Source organism: Pleurodeles waltl, chromosome 7 (genome assembly GCF_031143425.1).
Source record: "Pleurodeles waltl isolate 20211129_DDA chromosome 7, aPleWal1.hap1.20221129, whole genome shotgun sequence".
NCBI lineage: Eukaryota > Metazoa > Chordata > Amphibia > Caudata > Salamandridae > Pleurodeles > Pleurodeles waltl.
The window spans coordinates 74,453,870-74,470,540 of NC_090446.1; the positions used below are offsets into that span (position 1 = coordinate 74,453,870).

Below are 16,671 nucleotides of genomic sequence, written 5' to 3' on the forward strand. Positions count from 1 at the left end.
AATGCCGCTAAGTCAAGTATTTTTGAGCTAGACTGCACTAGCGATAAAATCTAAATATGTCACTGGGTTAGCGCCACTTTTGCGTAAAAAAATGGCACAAAGGCGGCACTAACTTTTCTTAAATCTGGGCCCTAATTTCCTCACTTTGTAGACTATTTCATGGACACCTTTGCTTTTTCTGAGGACATTTGTATTTTGAACATTGGACTCCAAACTGTTTTTAGCTCTACTACCATGCTTCTATCCACCATGCTAGACTTGTTTTTGTTCATTTAATCTTTTTTGTGTCAAGCTCATAAATGTTATGGACACAGACTACAAGACTCTTGTTGGATTATTTGTGGCCTTTCATTTGTCATGTCTGTCTTCCACCATCATGTTGTCAAATCATCTGAACATTCATTTGCCACAAAAATGTTGAACTGACAAAGAGGTGAAGTGTTAACCAATTTATTCAAAGAAAACACACTCAACTCAGAATGTATTTGGAACATACATATGTTGGTAACAATTCCTTATAGAAAGGAAATCGGGGTTTCAATAACTAGGACCAATCCCAATAGTCTGTGTAATTCTGAGTTATATGCTCCATGATCTTGACACCGTGGAGGAAAGGAACTATGCAATGGTCATCAAATAAAATAGGCAAACTATCACTGATGCATGACCTCATTTGGAGCCATACATCCTGTCCTCACAATAGCAATCCTAGATCACTATCACCAATATTCTACATCATGGCAGTAACAACATTTGAGGCCACATGACCACTACAGGGCACTGTGGCAGCATCTGGTGCAGTGACACATTCAACAATCAGTGGTGTGCTAACAAAAAGTTCAATCACCTATGAGGAAACAACAGCTAACTCCACTGTCCAAAAATTGAAGATCTAGCCAATGTGAAGGAAGAGCAGTGTGCTATGGCTTTATATACACATGTGGTTTGAGCAAGTCAAGTGGCACATATTGCCTTGATGGTAGCATCACACAGAAAACAGGTCTGATACAATCCTCTGAAGTTCCATACTATGAGAGTGCAAGTTGTCTCTGGAAAAGATGTGTCCATCCCAAGTGGGTGTCTGTCCCAGGATCAACACCTGTTCACTTAGTACTTCCAAACAGCAACATATTAGCAAATGTCACAACTTTGAAATGTCCAAATGAAGATGACATGGTGAAGGATCCTGAAACAGAATAACAGGGGAAAATTGTATTTACCGCATATTAAATCAAACTCAATTGACAAGCCATGAGGACACACATACTTAACACATGCACAGTAAATCTCTGTCAATGACCACAGTAGTCAATATAGGGAAACTCTGATTCACTAACATCTTTGCCTTGTACTTTCCTGCAATGACCATTCCTAACAAATTACTATAGTAGACAGATATGTTCCCTCTGTCACAGGTTGTACTGGCATTGGAGGTTGCAATTTGTAAAGGCAAACTTACACTCAGGTGAAGAAGTGGTCAATCAAATCTTGAAATACGTTAACTCTTTCTTCTTCACCACTGTCATCTTCATTGGCCACTTCAACATCCTCACCTGAGGACTCATCACAGTCTCCCTCCTCTGCAAATACAGGGATGTTCCTCCCCAGGGCGATGTTATGGAGAGTGCAGCAGGGAACCGTGATGTGGAAAACCTTATCGAGTGAGTAGAGGAAGGCTCAAACGGTCTTGTCCAGGCAACTAAAGCTGGCTTTCAGGAGACCAAAAGCCCTCTCCACTGCCCTCCATATTCTTCCATGGGCCTCATTGAAGCTGACTTTCTGTGGCGTTGTCAGATTTCTCAGCATGCCATTAACCATGGTTGCTTAGGATACACTGAGTCTCCTGCACGGAAGCAACACATCAACAGATCACTCACATATCAAGCCCTTCCTAAACTAGGATTCAAGCAAAATATCATCACGTGTTATTGTACTTACCAACAAGCCAGACTCTCTCCGGTCCAAGTTGTGACATCCTCATGGGCATGTTACTGTTCCGTAGTACGAATAAGTCATTCACATTGATGGAATGGAAGTTCTTTCAACTGTGGTAGACCTGTTCCCTTGCATGTGGTAGCACCAAGGCATGCCACCTATTACTCCAATCACATGTAGTAGTCCACCCAAAGCATAACATTCTCCCTTCACTGTAGCCAAATCCAGTAGATGTGGGAATTGGATGTAGCTGTTGATGTGTTTCATCAAGGCAGCAAGGACTTCCTTTAGCACACCACTGAAAGTTGGCTGGAACATGCCCCTTGATAGTGCTACAGTGTATTGAAAAGGGCCAGTGGCAACAAAATGCAGTACTGCTATGAGTTTCACTATTGGTGTTAAGGCTGTTGGATTCATATTGTGAGGCAGGAGATCAGGCTCCAACTGCTGACACAAATCCAGGAAAGTTTGCCTATTTGGTCAAAATTGTTTTATGATGTCCCTTTCCTCCATGGTGGAAAGGCTTGAAAGGGATAGAACACCTGAGGCCTTCTCTTCCTACCCATGGCTGGCTTCAGAAGTCTGTATATACTGAAAAGAAAATATCAGCTGAAATGGTCACAACATACTGTTGATGTCAGCACACATCTGACTTCTTGGTAACACGAGAAATGTCATTTAGTAATACATGTACACATATTAACAACTAATTTTTGGAACTCAAAAATTATTTACAATTTTTAAAATGTATTTCTCTCCATTATGTACAAATAATACATGTAAAATGTATTATTTTCACATATTGTCTTATTTTAATTTCCTAACCAAAAATACTGTAAATGAACGTAGTACTTCCCCAGGAGCACTATCGGTTTCAAAGACAGTCATGGTTCACATTTTATCGTGTCATATGTTTTCAAGAAAAGTGTTGTTCGCATCTGACATTTATAAATGCATTAGCCTCCATTTTGAATGCTCGTAGCTCACTAGCAGCTGGAAAATGTGCATCATCACAGCCTAAAATGGCAGCTGCCTGACCTTGCCATAAGGACATTGGCTATCTGATGGCCATCGACAGAAGTTGACCGTGTAGTAGGTGGTGGCATCCACAACAAGCTCTGCCATAGGCTAACATGTGTAATAGCTATGCATGAAAGCCAATGGCTGTGTCCTTCTCCATCACGGATCGTGTCTGCTGTGTACTTGTATGCCACATTGTGAAAACACTCCCTTGCCTCCTAATACTACAGCAATCAAGACCTCTTTGATTTCTTGCTGCTGTTACCAACCTCTGGGAGCCAGGATGACAGACACAGCAGGTGACAAGGTCCCCACTTTCAGCATTGAGGAGCTGGAGCTCTTTGCCAGGGAGGTTCTGTCCCTGTACAGACAGCTCTATGGCACCCGAGAGGAACAGGTACATGTCTGATTGGAGAATGTCTGGCTGAGTAACCTCTTCCTTTCTGATACACAGGCTATTTTGTTCATTTTTGGTATTGGGGGTAGTGTTGTGGTTAAAGTTGACAGAAATATGTAGTTGGGAGAGGTTGTTTTTTGCCACTGTCTGAAATGTCTGTGCATGCAATATTAAGTCACCTGAAAGTAGAAGCGGTAATGTGTGTCCATATAAAACACACATCCTATTTCATCACATAAACAAAATACCACTGACTAGCAGTGGCCAGTACACAGTGTACCAGTAGTTTGACTAACTACATATAGCCAATGCTGGAATGATGTTGAAGTTGAGGTAAAAATATAGATGGTCTGGAGTTGTTCGATGCAGCACTATCACATAGGAATCCAGCACATAATGTGTATTAGGTTGCTCTGTATGGTTTAAACCCTTTGGTGCCCTGAATGAGCTGGTCTTGTCCTTGGCTACAGCGCTGCTGTACCGAGGGCGAGATCAGCTCATCCTACACTCGGCCCACGGGGAGCGCTAGCACTGCCCCTGTGGGCCTCCCACCCCCTTCCCAGGGCAGGGCTGGAAGCAGAAGCACTTCTCCTACCACTCCCAACCGCCGCCCCGGGTATCTAATGACATCAGTGCTCACATATTGTTGCCATGCATGAATGACATATTTGTAAGTGGTGTACTAAATGCAGGATTGTGTGTGAAATTGTCCTTAGATTTGTGCACGATGATATTTGCGTTGTCTTATGTCTAATTCTCTTTTCTTTTTTCTTTTAAGTGGGATATCATTGATGATTGCTGTGTCTGCGCAGAGTAGTTGCTAGTGAGTCTAGCTTTTTCAGGCAAGTGAGTGGTATAGTTTTTGAGTACATAACTCTTTTTGAGAAAGCCACGCTTTGTTTATTACTTATTTTAGACAGTGCTGGTTGTTGTTGGCGCATTTGTCAAGTTGCTTTTCTTAGAAAGGATCATGGCTAGCCGCAGGGTGACCGTTCAGCAGGTTGTTGGTATACTTTTTGAGTCATCTTCTGACCATGATTATGAGACTGACTCTGCATCTGAGGCAGAGGAGGAAGTGCAAGATTCTGGCAGTGAATTTTCTGTCCAAGAGGAATCTTCTGATGAGGGAGCCACTCTCAGTGCAGATGAAGGGCCTGGGGTAGAGGAGGGCACTGATGTGCCAATAGTGCAGCATCCTGGGGCTGAAAGGTTTCCCATCGGAAGACCTGAACTCTGGATTGCCCCAAACATGGAGCAGCCAGAGTTATCTGCCTTTACTGGTCTCCCGGGGTGTAGAGTCAATTCAGAAATCTTTTTGCCTATCAATTTCTTTCAGTTGTATATGGTTGATGTATGTTTGGAAGAGATTGTTGAGCATACTAATTTGTATGCTGAGCAGTATTTGAGGGACAACAGTGCCAGACTTAAGCCACACTCTAGTGCTACCCAGTGGATTCCCACAAATCTGGAAGAGATGAAAAAGTTCTTGGGTTTGACTTTTTTGATGGGGTTGATAAGGAAGCCGTCACTGTCTTCTTATTGGTGTATTAGTCCCGTAATGGCTATGGCTATATTTCCTGCAACCCTGACTCATAATCGGTATTTGCTTATTCTTCGTATGCTGCATTTTGTTGATAGTGCTCTAGTTTTGCCATGAGATCACCCTGATTCTGACTGTCTTTTTAAGATAAGGCCTGTCCTTGATCATTTTGTAGACTGGTTTTCAGAGGTCTATGTTCCAGGGAAAGAAATATCTGTAGATCCGTCTTTGGTCCTGTTCAAGGGCTGTTTGGTTTTTAGGCAGTACATTCCTAGCAAGACGGCACGGTATGGAATGAAGATGTATGTGCTGTCTGAAAGTATTACAGAATATGTTTATAATTTCCAGATCTACACTGCTAGGGATTCCAATATTTACTCCCCTGATTGTCCACCCGCTTTTGGAGTTAGTGAGAAAATTGTGTGGGAACTTGGTAGACAACTATTTAGCAAAGGTCACCATTTGTACCTAGATAACTTCTACACTGGAGTGTAATTGTTCAGGGAATTGTTCACAGTGGACACTGTTGCTTGTGGCACAATCCGCTCTAACCGTAAAGGCTGTCCAAGGAAGCCTGTGTGTAAAAAACGAGAGTATACAGTGCAGTGCCTTGCGTAGTGATGAGCTGCTAGCTGTGAAATTTTCAGGCAGGAGCGATGTCTACATGCTGACTTACATCCATGATGAGAGTCCTTCCCATGTGACTGTTTGGAGACAGGTTGCCAAAGTGCCCAAACCTGCATGCATTTTGGACTACAATAAGCACATGGGTGGTGTGGATAGAGTAGATAATAGGTTGGAACCTTGCACTTCTCTTCATAAGTCTTACATTAGGTATAAGAAGTTAGCAACTCATCTTTTCCATTTAGCAACTTTTAATGCTTTTATGGTGTTCAAGGATTGTTCTCCAAAGTCACGAATGACATTTGTTAAATTTCAGCAGTCTGTGATAGAGAGCCTTGTTGTGGTGGAACAGGCAAGAGTTCCTAGAGAAGCAGTGGCGGAAGATGTGGCTAAATTAAAACTTTCCTGATCACATTCCTCCCACTCCCAAAAAAGACTTTCCCACTAAGAAATGAAGAGTCTGTGCCGAAAGTGGTATCGGAGGGAGACTCACATGTGCTGCCCCGATTGTCTTTCTAAGACTGGCCGGTGTGTGGCCGGCTGCTTCAGAAGTTACCACACCAAAAAGATTGGGTATGAAAGTGATGGGCCCTTGAATGGCGCTGTCTGTTGATGTGAGTGTTGTAATGTGCTGGGCCAGCGGCTGGTGGCATGAATGGTCTTGTGCATGTCATTTATGAAAGGTGTGTGAATGGACTGTGAAGCAGATGGTCCCTTGACATGGCTTTACAGCTCACGAGCAGTGAGTCATTGGTTCCGTTCTTTTGCCTTTCAGTTATTAACAGTGCATTTAATTTTTGTGAAATCTCTAGTTAATAAAATGTAATTTATTGAACCATCACTCACCCTCGTGCCAAATCCAACCAGTATGTGTGCTAAAATTAAAAATGAGAAAACCCACTCTGCTGTAATCAGGTGTCAAAGCACACCCGTTGCATGCTAGGTGTCTTGGGTAGGACCCCGATGATGAAGCATGCTACCAACTTGGTTGGTGGGTAAGGAGTCTTTTTAGCATAACCTAAGGGTGTTTATTTTCACAATTTGAATGCTTGGAACCTCACAGAGGGATGTGGACACCTAAAAATGATATACAGAACTACTAGCTTTTGCGGGGGACCTGCTTTTTTGGTCCAGGGTGTGGTGGTCATCTAGGGAAATCTACCAAACGCAGATATTTTTGAAAACTAGACACCCGGTGGAGTCCAGGGAGGTATGGCTTGGGTGGATCCCCCAACATTTTCTTACCCAGACTCCTCTGCAAACCTCAAAAGGTGCTTACAAAAACACATTTTCCTTACTTTTCTTTGTAGGATCACCACGCTGGCACAAATTTCCTACCATCCAGTGTTCCCCTCAGTCTCCCAAATAAAATGATACCTCACTTGTGTGGGTACCCAAAGCAGAGTCAGCCTAAAAATGTATTAAAAAAATTGTGCATATCAACTCGCTGTGCTATCCCCTCTGACTCTACACGTTTTTGGCCCTTCCCTCTTGCAGGCACCTAGGTCACCCACGCAAATAAGGTACTGTTTTTATCGGCAGACCAAGGGGAGCATTGGTTGGTAGGAACTTTGTACTGGTGCAGTGATCCTACAAAGAAAAGCTAAATTTAAGGAGTCTGGGTAAGAAAATGTTGGGGGATCCATGCAAGCCACACCTCCCTGGACTCCACTGGTTCTCTAGTTTAAAAAAATTTCTGGGTTTGGTAGGTTTCTCTAGATGACCACCACACCTGGGACCAAAAACGCAGCCCCTCCCCCTCAAAAACAGGTAGTTTTGTAATAGATCATTTTGATGTCTCCACATTGTATTTTGGGGCAACTCGTGTTTCGGGCACTAGGCCTACCCACACAAGTGAGGTACAATTTTTATCTGGAGACCTGGGGGAACGCTGGGTAGAAGTTTGCAGCTCCCCTCAGATTCCAAACTTTCCATCACCGAAATGTGAGGAAAAATATTTATTTTGCCACATTTTGAGGTTTGCAAAGGATTCTGGGTAGTAGAACCTGGTGAGAGCCCCACAAGTCACCCCATTCTAGATTCCCCTAGGTATCTAGTTTGGAAAAATGTCTGGGTTTGGTAGGTTTCGGTAAGTGCTGTGTTGAGCTAGAGGCCAAAATCCACAGCTAGACATTTTGCAAAAAACATGTCAGTTTTCTTTGGGAAAATGCGATGTGTCCATGTTGTGTTTTGGGGCATTTCCTGTGGTGGGTACTAGGCCTACCCGCACAAGTGAGGTACCATTTTTATTGGGAGACGTGAGGGTATACTGGGTAGAAGGAATTTCGTGACTCCCCTCAGATTCCAGAACTTTCCATCACCGAAACTTGAGGACAAAGCGTTTTTTGCCACATTTTGAGGTTTGCAAAGGATTCTGGATAATAGAATGTCTGGGTTTGGTAGGTTTCCCTAAGTGCCAGTTGAGCTAGAGGCCAAAATCCACAGCTAGGCACTTTGCAAAAAACAAATCAGTTTTGTTTGGGAAAATGTGAATTGTCCACGTTGTGTTTTGGGGCATTTTCTGTTGCAGGCACTAGGCCTACCCACACAAGTGAGGTACCATTTTTATCGGCAGACCTGGGGGAATGCTGGATGGAAGGAAGTTTGTGGCTCCTCTCAGATTTCAGAACTTTGCAGCACCTAAATGTGAGGAAAAAGTGTTTTTTTTAAGACAAACTTTGAGGTTTGCAAAGGATTCTGGGTAACAGAACCAAGTGAGAGCCCCACATGTCACTCCATTCTGAATTCCCCTAGGTTTCTAGTTTTAAAAAATGTATACATTTACTAGGTTTCCCTAGGTGCCGGCTGAGCTGGAGGCCAAAATCCACAGCTAAGCACTTTCTAAAAAAACACATGAGATTTCAATGTAAAAATGTGATGTGTCCATTTTGCGTTTTGGAGCGTTTCCTACCGTGGGCACTAGGCCTACCCACACAAGTGAGGTACCATTTTTATTGGGAGACTTCAGGAAACACAGAATAGAAGAAGAAGTGATTTTGCCCTTTGTCTTTCTCTACATTTTGTACTTTCAAATGTAAGACAGTGTGTAAGAAAGAAGTCTATTTGAGAAATGCCCTGTAATTCACATGCTAGTACGGGGACCCCAGAATTCAGAGATGTGCAAATAACCACTGCTTCTCAACACCTTGCCTTATGCCAATTATGGAAATACAAAGGTTTCTTTGATACCTATTTTTCACTCTTTATATTTTACCAAATGAATTGCTTTATACCCAGTATTCAATGAAAACCCATTGAAAAGTGAAGCTCATTTACTGGCTCTGGGTAACTATGGTTCTTGATGAACCTACAATCCCAATATATCCCCACTACTAGAAGAGTCCAGAAGATGTAATGGTGTATTGCTTTTAAAAATCTGCCATAGCAGAAAAAAGTTACATAAGAAAACATGAACAGAAATGGCTTTTTTTTCAGCTCAATTTCAATATTTTTTTTAATTTCAGTTGTTGTTTTATGTGGGAAAACCTTGCAGGATCTACCTAAATGATCCCTTGATGAATCTATAATTTTGGCTACTTTTCAGAAATGTTTAGATGTCCGGGATCCACCACTGGTTTCACACCCATTTCTATCACTAACTGGAAGGAGGCTGAAAGCACAAAAAATAATAAAAATATGGTATGTCCCAGTAAAATGCCAAAATTGTGTTGAAAAATGTGGTATTCCGATTCAAGTCTGCCTGTTCCTGAAAGCTGGGATGATGTTGATTTTAGCACTGCAAACCCTTTGTTGATGCCATTTACAGGTGAAAAAATCACACGCTTTCTTCGGCAGCCCTTTTTCCCATTTTTCTGACAAATAAAACCCACTTTTTAGATGTATTTTGGCTAATTTCTTGGTCTCCTCCAGGGGAACCAACAAACTTTGGGTACCTTTAGAATCCCTAGGATGTTGGATAAAAAGGATGCCATTTGGTGTGGATAGCTTATGTGGACAAAATGTAATGAGGGCCTAAGGGCAAACTACCCCAAATAGCCAAAAAAAGGCTTGGCACAGGAGGGGGGAAAAGGCCTGGCAGCGAAGGGGTTAAACCTGTCATGGAGAAATATATAGGTAATAATAGGTAAGTCCTTTACAAATGTACATGTAAGCCAGTCTGTCATTACCAACGTAAATTTGTCTTCCAAACTGTATTGATTGCGACAGACAGGAATGTGTCCACATTGTTGAGAGAGTTGTGCGTCCCATCGACAACATTTTTGTGTCCTTAGTCCAGCCCATCAGAGAAATTGATGCTGGAGAGCAATGTGATACTGAAAGGGGTCTTTGCATGTGGAAGGTTACATCATATAGATGTTGTGGTGTCCCATCTTGAGCAGTCAATTTCCATCCCAAACACTTACCCTTTGGGAGAAGTGTATCAATGTTAGCACTGTACTGTAGAAGTTCAGAGATGTCCCCAGGCCTATGTTTGCTCATGCTGTTGAAACACTTTGTCATGAGTGAACTACAAGTGTATGAGTGACAAAGGCATACATGATATGGGAGCTGAGATGGGGGATTAGTGAACTTGTTGCAAATGTTGTGTGATATTCATTGATGTTTAATTGTATTCTCACAGATACCCTAAAACTGTTGTATCTAATTTTCCAGCATCAACTGGGTAAGGGAATTCGACTGTGGCCCCATCGGCGGGATGAAGCTGACTACTGGGGGTTAGGTGCGGACACCAGCAATACCAAGGGACCCAGTGGCACAGAGGGAAAGGGAACTGGCCTGGAGGCCACAAGTGATTCTAAATCTTCCTCGGAGGCCTCAAATAAAGACCAGTCCCTTGTGGGGCAGACCCTTGAGTGATTGTGACACCTGTGCCTTTGTCTGCCCTCCATTCCAATCTCTACCCTCCCTCTTGCTTCCCCCCAGTTAGCCTTTTCTGAAGGCACCTCAGCCCTGCTCCGGTGTCCCAGGCTGTGCTCACTGAGGAGGCTGTAGATCTATTACGGACGATCGCTGTAGGCCAGACTACACTTCTGAATGCCATTCAGGGGCTGGTTGGCCAGAACACACAGATGCTGGCTTACCTGGGTGACATTCACGATGTCCTGTCTGGCCTACATTGGTAATTTCAGGGTCTGGCCCACACTCCCACCTCCTCCCCATGGCAAATTCCTCAACCCAGCCCTATCCAAAGCAAACACAAACATATGCTTGCACCTACAACAGCAACCAAAAGCAGCACACCCCAACACCAACACAGCAAAAAACTCAGGCACAGACACCCACATGCAGACACCACACACACCACCAACATGACTACAAGCATACCCACCGGCATCACACCCACAATGACACAACCGCACACCAGTACCACCAGTACACCTACAGACACAACACCCACCATTACACCAAGACCCACACACATCACAAGGGCACCCGTAGTCAGTGCACCCCTATGGCACAATCACACACCCCACCACCAGCACACCCACAGACACAACACCCACCACTACACCAATACCCACACACACCACAAGCACGCCCCCAGTCATCACACTCAACACCACACAAGCATGCACCAGCACACCCATAGACATCACACCAACACATACCACATCTACTACATACACATCCACACACACACACACACACACATACTGGACCCAAATGCCCACACTCACCCACCAAACCGGCAATCAGTAAAAGACACAAATTTAAAGATACAGTACATACACCAGACCCTGAAGCACCCACACCTTCAACACACACACAACAGTCACAGCCACTCCTTCTACTTCCCAAACCCTCCCTGAAAACCTCCCTGAAAACTACCCTACCCATTTTCCTAAGGACGATCTCCTTTTTCCCTGTCCCTGACCCCTTCCAAAACCCAAGACCATCACTGCTAAACATCTTTCTAGCCTCTCTGCCTCCCAAACCACCCCTTCCACATCCCACCCCACCCCTTCCAAACTTAAATCCACCCTTCCCAAATGTCTTTTCATCCCTTCCAAATCCCAATTCGCCCCTTCCAAATCCCACCCCACCCCTTCCAAATCATAAATAACCCCTTGCAAATTCCAACCCACCCCTTCCAAGTTCCAACCCACCCCTACATACCCATCCCTCCCAAACCGAAGGACTCCCCCTCCAAGTGGGATCATTGAGGTGAATGCTCTCTGCCCCAGAGATGGCCCTTAAAAGCAATTGTGGGCATGCACCCACACAATGGACTACTGGCCTTATGTCTTTGTGATTTCAGTGCTTTTTTTTTTTTTTACTTATGAGTGTTATCTCATTTTTGTAAAACATTTTGCTTTGCAAATACCTTTGTCCTGGCCTTTCTTTGTGATTGTTACTAATTGTTTGAGGATGATGTTCTTTCTGCTAATGTGTGTGCCATGCACCTCACTCATTTGTCACAGTGACAAGCACTGGTTGCACCTTTTACATATGTTGTCAAAACATACATTAGTGTGGTACATTTGTGATGGACATATTAATTTTGATGCAAACATTCATGTTGTTACTGGACACTTACACCAAATTCATAGATGTTTCTGTTTTTTGACTGGAGAATACATGTTTGTTTATTTTGACATGATGTGTCACTAATAAGCACATATGCATTACACAGGGAGCATAGCACTTTACAGATAAATGGGATATTATGTTTGTGATATATTGCACACACCAAGGGGACATGTGACCTTCATACATCTCTGCCATGTTTGCAGTTCACCAGTAAAATTTGTAGTACATTCTGTGTACACCGACCTGTAGCATGTTGTAGTGTAATTGCTACATTATCATGGGATTGTTTGGCTCAGACTGGGTATACTCTTTCAGTTGACAGTTTCAATATTTTGGGGACATTATTGCTCATGTAGTGAATCCTAGTTTGTTTTAATGGGAAACAGGAGTTAGTTTAGCCTTTGGCTTGCAGACTTGTACCCCAGTCACCTAGTGACTTTTACCCTACTTAGCTTGCTCTGTTTTAGCAAACTTATTTAATTATATCTTTTAAGATGGCTGCCTTGTTTTTAGTTAGGCCTATGTTTTATTTTCATGTTATCAGTGCCACTGCGCTAAGGCGTCAATATCAAGAGACAAAGATAAACAGGTGCTCACATTAGGTGCTTTCCCTCTTCAAGCATTCGAGGGAATTGTTTATATAAATCACTGTCCCACGCATGTCTTACTATCTATTGTTTGGGAACAGACCTATGTCAGGGGTCCAAGCAGAACTGTATAAATGCACCTCACTTAGACAGACAGACAGACAGAGGGATTCAGACCAGATGCCATCGCTGCTATTGATGCTGCACATCGCCTTGACGCTGACCCAGTCTTCGTGTCTCTACGGAGTCTGAGCTGGAGACCTGATTCCAAGGTAACAAAGGTTGGGGGGCTCTTCTCATGGACATGGCATTGGCAGATTAGGTTTATCACACCTAGCTCTCTTTTAGGTTAGAGATTAGGTACACAACATTAGGGTATTAGGACATATGTTATATTGCATGTCACTTCAAGTCATTGCAAGATGGTGGGGGTCTTTGTATTAATGACTCTTGTCTTTACCACTCTGTTTCATGCATTATTCATTATCCTAATCATTGCAGCCCATGCAATTTATGGCAGATTGCAGTTTTGCTAAATAAAACCTATTGAAACTTTACTGCATCGCTTTCATTGCCTGTGTTTGATTGAGAGATGTTGGGCCAGATGTAGGATACTCCAATTTTGCGACTTGCAAATTGCGAGTCTGACCGACTCGCAATTTGCAACTCGCAAAATTGGATGCAGAAAGGTGTCTCAGACACCTTCTGCGACTCGCTATGGGGTCGCAAAGACCCACCTCATCAATATTAATGAGGTGGGTCGCAGTTTGCGACCCCATAGCGAGTCCCTGCACTCACAGGGATGGTGGCCTGCTGTAGTCAGCAGACCTCCATGTCTGTGACTGCTTTGTAAATAAAGCAGTTTTTTTTTCATTTTGCAGCCCGTTTTCCTTAAAGGAAAACAAGCTGCAAAATAAAAACTAAACCGAAACCATTTGGTTTCGTTTTTTTCGGCATTCACAAAGGGGAAGGGGTCCCATGGGAATGTCTGGCCCATATGTAATGCCTCAAATCAGAATACACTGGCAGAACCTCAGGCACCTATTGTCACATATGTAGATAAATACAATACACTGTTCCAACGGGAAGAAAAGAAAGGATACAAAGGAGTCCTAAATTTTAGGAGCAAGAAACCTCACACACCCACATGGGTGTCATGATTCATCATCGGAGTTGCTTCTCGTCAGACCGGCACTGCAATGTCTGATGGGCATCACCCCAAAAGGGGGGGCTCTTTGCCGGAGATCTTTTGTGTGATGATACCAAGACCCCAAGTGTGAATTTGGGAAGGAGAAATATAGAAGAATAAAGCTAAGGGTTAAAATTGGCTCCCAAGCCTAAACACAGGGTAATCAATGTATTAGTCCATACGGAGGATTGAGGCCAAAATTAAAAATTAGTCACAAGAGTGAAACAGAGTTAATGGTCAATCACTCTATACCACAAGGAAAGAAAGGATGGGGAACTTCCAAACCATCCCTAACAAAGGGTCAACATGTTTCGCGTCTCTATGGTCCATACAGATCCAGCGACGCTTCTTCAGGACCTAATGACTACATGTTTCTCCTAAAAGTAAGTTGTAGGGAATGCTATAACCTGAAATTCTCAGTTGCAATGTATCCAGTCACTTACACTAGTCCGGGAATATAATGGATGTACTATTCCTAAATGTCGCCCTGTAATCGAATAAACACAGGTCAGTCAAGGGTGGCAAAGTCAGCACGTATTTACATAGTGACAATGTCATGAATACAAAATAAAGTAACAACAGTGTCAGACGGTGGGACAACAAGGTGAGGGTGTCAAACGTGGTACAAGTATGCATACACGGGGAAGAAAACCAGCTTACCCTCCCTATCAGGGAACGCGCTTCCTGGGACCACACGGACCAGTGGTCGGGCGCAAACTGCTCTGAAGCAGGGGTACAAAAAATATCAAAAAACAATAAAACAATTTGTTATTGTATGCAGTGGAATGTCTAATCAAACATAGTGGTGCTAGGGAAATATATCAAATATTTATGCCCCAGCAACAATATACACATCTTAAGTCTCATGTCACCAATCACAGACATAGTTCAGAATTAATTGTCAAACAATATTGATCATGTACATGGTAGATAATAATGTCAAAATAGTAGAATCAGCAATACAAGGGTTAAATCAATATGAGTGGTTATTGGTTGCTGTTCCTTCGTACAAAAATATCTTATGGCAAGAGGAAGTTTTCAGTAACGCTAAGGCATCCAGTCAATGCCATTAATGTGTGTAATCTGTTGAGTGAATTAGAAGGGAAATACCTTTGCACAACAGTACTAAACAGTGTCTAAGTCAGCCACGGTACTCAGTTAAACATGAGACTACCAGGGAGTGATAACACCACTATCCCTAGGAAATTATTAATAAAATGATTGTGAAAATAAACCGAGCCGATAGTAAGTCGGTGGCTCGCATTGATCGAAATGTCACCGCAAAAAAATAATAGATGCACGTCAATAATAATAAATCGTATACGGGAGCGGCAATCCATAGTTACTTACTTAGAGCGCTCCTGCCAGCATCGGGGAACCCACCCGGGTCAGGGTTCCAGAATCAATGGGGAACAACACGGTTCGCTCGGTTGAAAAAGCCCGCAGACCGGAAGTTGCTGCAGTGTAAAGCGGCTCGCGTTGCTTAGTTACCGGGCTAGACTTATGCCGGGACTACGTTCATCGTGTAATGGGAGTCGAAACAGAGAAAGGACTCTCTTTTCATTACCAAGACGTAGAAATGAAAAGAGGACTTACATAGAGCAAACACAAATGTTGTAAAAGGGAGTCCGTAAATACAGATTCAGTAAATGATAGCACTCAAGTGACTATCCATAATTGCAAAGGTGATAATAAAAATATTCCTATTGTCACATGTCACTTCTTTACGACAAATCCAGTCAGTCGTCTCTCAAGAAATACAAAAAATGACCCTCCACATTCCTTCTACGCTATAGCACTGAGAATCATATTTATACTTGTTTTGCGCCGAATTTGCATCTTTTTTATGCTAATTCGGTGCTCAACTAACTCCATATTTATACTTTGTTGCTAAGTTATGGAGTTAAAGTCATTTTTAGAACGTGGAAACCTACCTTGCGTCAATGAGATGCAAGGTAGATGTTCCCATGCAAAAACTGACTCTATGGCCTTAGCACTATATTTATCCCCCGTGCTAAAATCACGCACGGGGGAAGAGGGGTCAAATAATGGTGCAAAGCTTGCTTTGCCCCATTATTTTACGCCTGGGTCAGGGCAGGCATTAGGGGACCTGTGGGCCTATTTCAATGGTGGAACACCATGGAATAAGCCCACAGGTGCCCTCCCCAGGCCCCAGGGACACCCACACCAGAGGGACAGCGGAGGATGGGGGACCCCATCCCAGGTAAGTATAGGTAAGTATAGGCAAATACAGCTAAGTATTTTATTTTTATTTTTAAAGTGTCATTGAGGGCTCTGAAATGCCCCCCCCTACATGGCACTGGGTGCAGTGGCCATGCCCAGGGGATCCTGGTCCCCTATGCTGGCCATTGGGGTGGTGGGCATGACTCCTGTCTTTTCTAAGACAGGAGTCATGTGGTATGGATGGTTTTGCATCAGAAAATGACACTAGGCTGGTTAGAGTTTTTTTTTTTTTTTTACTCTAACCTGCCTAATGTCATATTTTGGTGCAAAATCCCCTTCTCCCATACCCCCACCCAGCTACATCATTTTTTTTTTTTTACACTAGCCCACCCTTTGCACCAGCTTGCATTATTCCATAAATGTGGTGCCCGGCTGGCGCTCAAGAATGGTGCAAGCCGGTGCAAAACTTTTTGATGCAAAACGGCGTTAGTGAAGTTTTGCACCAAAAAGTATAAATATGCCCCTGAGTCCTAAACTTTCTGACCCCATTCCCCCCGCTGGGAACACCCCTTCTAATCCTCATTCCTCATTTTTTGCCCTTCAACTAGCCCTGATCATAAATCTGCTCACCACAATGTCAACACTGCAACATCTGCTCACTGTCTCTGGCACAGTCACAGGCCCCTCAGGCAGAATTTGTCTC

General features: G+C 43.3%; 1 long non-coding RNA gene across 1 annotated transcript; it reads right to left on the reverse strand.

The window, feature by feature from the left end:
• Nucleotides 1-434: 434 nt before the first annotated feature.
• On the reverse strand, nucleotides 435-15,219 carry LOC138303667 (uncharacterized). Its single transcript, XR_011205435.1, has 2 exons — nucleotides 15,135-15,219; nucleotides 435-2,526 (listed from the first exon to the last, which is right to left on the reverse strand). It is a non-coding gene; the product is annotated as an uncharacterized lncRNA (long non-coding RNA).
• Between the last annotated feature and the right edge of the window lie 1,452 nt (nucleotides 15,220-16,671).